Source organism: Callorhinus ursinus, unplaced genomic scaffold (genome assembly GCF_003265705.2).
Source record: "Callorhinus ursinus isolate GAN/ISIS: 27379988/994484 unplaced genomic scaffold, GSC_fseal_2.0 scaffold64, whole genome shotgun sequence".
Classification (NCBI taxonomy): domain Eukaryota; kingdom Metazoa; phylum Chordata; class Mammalia; order Carnivora; family Otariidae; genus Callorhinus; species Callorhinus ursinus.
Window position 1 is genome coordinate 416,671 of NW_027397126.1, and position 3,845 is coordinate 420,515.

Genomic DNA, 3,845 nt, shown 5'->3' on the forward strand with positions numbered 1-3,845 from the left:
TCTTTCTTTCTTTTTCTTTCTTTCTCTCTCTTTCTTTCTTTTCTTTTTTATTAAGTAGGCTCCACACCCAACGTGGGGCTTGAACTCACAACCCTGAGATCAAGAGTTGCATCCTCTACTGACTGAGCCAGCCAGGCTCTGTTCTTGACATTTTTTTTTTAAAGATTTTATTTATTTATTTGTCAGAGACAGAGAGAGAGAGCACAAACAGGGGGAGCAGCAGCCAGAGGGAGAGGGAGAAGCAGGCTCCCCGCGGAGCAGGGATCCCGACGTGGGACTCGATCCCAGGACCCTGGGATCATGACCTGAGCTGAAGGCAGATGCTTAACCGACTGAGCCACCCAGGCGCCCCTGTCCTTGACATTTCTTAAGGCAACTCTGAAATGCCATTTGGTAGCTAATGCACACCCAACAGAAACTGAGATTCCTTTTGGGCAGTTTTCTCTCATGCAAATGTTTTATTTATTTAGTTAGTTATTTAGTTATGATTTTATTTATTTACTTGAGAGAGAGAGTTCAAGCATGAGTGGGGGAAGGGGCAGAGGGAGAGGGATGAGCAGATTCCCTGCTAAGCAAGGAGCCTGACTTAGCCCCAGGATCCTGGGATCATGACCTGAGCTGAAGGCAGACACTTAATGGACTGAGCCACCCAGGCACCTCAAGCTTTAGACTCTTGATTTCAGCTCAGGTCATGATCTCAGGGTCATGAGATCGAGCCCCACATCGGGCTCTGCACTCAGCAGGGAGTCTGCTTGTCCCTCTCCCTCTGCCCCTCCCCGTTTTCAAGTGTGTGCGCACTCTCTTTCTCTACTCTCTCTCTCCAAAATAAATAAATAGGGTGCCTGGGTGGCTCAGTCGTTAAGCGTCTGCCTCCGGCTCGGGTCATGATCCCAGGGTCCTGGGATCGAGCCCCGCATCGGGCTCCCTGCTCGGCGGGAAGCCTGCTTCTCCCTCTCCCACTCCCCCTGCTTGTGTTCCCTCTCTCGCTGTGTCTCTCTCTGTCAAATAAATACATAAAATCTTAAAAAAAAATAAATCTTTAAAAAATAATGCTCCCTGGAACAAGATGACATCATCTTTCTTTTTTTAAAGATATATATCTTATTTTTTAAAAAAGATTTATTTATTTTGAGAGTGAGATGGGGAGGGGCAGAGGGAGAAGGAGAATCTCAGGCAGACTCTGCTCTGAGCAGGGAGCTGGCGGCAGGGCTCGATCCCACAACCCTGAGATCAGGACCTGAGCCAAAACCGAGTCAGATGCTCAACCTACTGTGCCATCCACACGCCTCTAAGACATATATTTTAAATGCAACAATTTTTTTAATTGTTTTGTGTGGTCACTATTCTTTTCTTTTCTTGTATTTTACTTTATTTTATTATGAGATCATCTCTCTGTCCTTTATATGTATTTGGCAACAATCATAGAATAGAGATGGGGAAACCAAGGTATGCCAAAAGCTGGTCACTGATTCACAGGGACAAACAGGGGTGGCCCAGGTCTTACCTAGGCTCTGTGACAGGAATGGAGATAGATTCTGTCTTTGTGTCTCTTCTGCAGTGAATAGATGATTAAGACAGTTCAACTGAAGTAGCTGATAATTTGGAGACTTAAGGAAAAGGTTGCCCTGGAAAACTACAATCTCGTCCATATTAAGTAAATTCAGTTGATAACATTGTTCATTTAGCACATCAGTCTTTAGCTAAAAGGTCATACATGCCAGTGAGTGACAATCCCTGATGAAATAGACCTGGGGTTTAATTTGAATAGTTCTCAGATTGAGAGCTAATCTTCTGGAAAAATACCAAATCATCATCACCATCAACAACAAACACTGACTGCCTTCTTGCTGTGTACAGGGCCTGATGGGAAACCATGTTTCTCATAATAAAGCTTGAAATGGGACCTATGGGGCACAGTGGCAACTCTTCACCTGGCCTTGACTACCTGCTAAGATGTTGGTTTATCTTTCCCCCATCTGTTTCCTCAAAGGCAAGGAACTGTTTTCTCCATTTCTTTATCCCAAACGCCTAGCACAGGCTTAACATGCAGGTTAGGCATTCAGGACATATTTGCTGATTTAATAGGTTTGTTTTATTTAATAAATTGTTGCAGTTTGAAATTATATAACTTTGAACACCTGTATGGTGGTGGTATATGTGACACAGACTCTAAGTGGGTTTTTTGTTTTGAGGGGTCATGGGGCATGAAATAGATGGATGGATCTAGGAACAGAGGGATCTAGAAGTCTTTAGTCATGAAAGAAAAAGTAGAAGAGTGTGTTGTACTGGAAAATTAGAACGAGTTTGAGAGGAATGTCATTGGTCAATGGAAATTATGATAGATGTGCAGATCTGAACCCTGAAGAGGTCACTTTAAAGCATTCACAAGGTTTTGCAGACTAAGTCTCAAAACCATGGGTCAAGACAATGATTTTTCTAGGTTATCAAACAGTTAGTTCTAATTATTCTTCAATTGGTGAGAAACTCATCATTTTCTTCCCCCGGGGGGGTGGTGGGTGGGTCAGGGAAGGTTCTGTCCTTCAAACAATGGTGTAACTAAGGTTCAGTCTCCTTCAGGCTCCAGATAAGTCACCAGCTTCCCAACTGTGAGGGTCATTGTGGGACAGAGGGCCAGGGTCAACACTAGATCAGGCAGAGGGTGACTCAGATGCTCTAACTGGTTGGAGCCAGAGTGTGGAGCAAAACCGTGGTCTTGGAAGAATACCAAGGGTCAAGAAGAAGAAACCAACTCTGTCATAAGGTCTAAGGGTTGAGAGCAGAGCCAGAAAGAAGGGATGACGGATAGGTCAGGAACTGAATAGTTGCAGAATGGAGCAGGAGATAAGGAATGAAACTGAAGTGGCCTCCTCACTGGTCTCCCTGCCTCCACTCTTCCTCCGCTGTAGGTCATTCTCAACATGGCGGCAAGAGCAATCCTTTCCTGTGTCAAGTCAGATCATGTCACTCTTCTACTCAAAAGCTACCAATATGTTTCCATGATGATTAGAATGCAGTCCAAACTCTTTAATAAGACCTAAAAAGCACTGCATGATCTGGTCTCCCACTGCTTCTTGGGCCTCATTTCCTACCACACTTCCACTCTCATGCCACTCCAGACACACTGGCTTCCTACCTATTCCTTGAACATACCAAGCACAGCCCTACTTCAAGGCCTTTACATATGCTATTACCCATGTCTGGGTCACTCTTATTCCACATCTTTGTAACCCTAGTTGTTTTTAGTCTCCTAGAAATAAGTGAAAAGGACTCTTCCCTCAAAGAGGTCTTCCTTAACTATCTTATCTAATATAGATATTCCCATTCACCTCATCCCTGTCCCTCCCGTTAGCTAAGTCATCAGCCTATTAATTTCCTTCAGAGGGCCTTTCACAATTTGTAATTCTGTTTTTATTAATTTTATTTTATTATGTTATGTTAGTCACCATACATTACATCATTACTTTTTTTTTTAAAGATTTTATTTATTTATTTGACAGAGAGAGACAAAGCGAGAGAGGAAACATGAGCAGGGGGAGTGGGAGAGGGAGAAGCAGGCTTCCCGCTGAGTGGGCAGCCTGATGCGGGGCTCGATCCCAGGACCTGGGGTCATGACCTGAGCCAAAGGCAGACGCTTAACGATTGAGCCATCCAGGCGCCCCTACATCATTAGTTTTTGATGTAGTGTTCCATGATTCATTGTTTGTGTATAACACCCAGTGCTCCATGCAATACATGCCCTCCTTAATACCCATCACCAGGCTAACCAATCCCCCCACCCCCTCCCGTCTAAAATCCTTAGTTTGTTTCTCAGAGTCCATAGTCTCTCATGATTCGTCTCCCCCTCC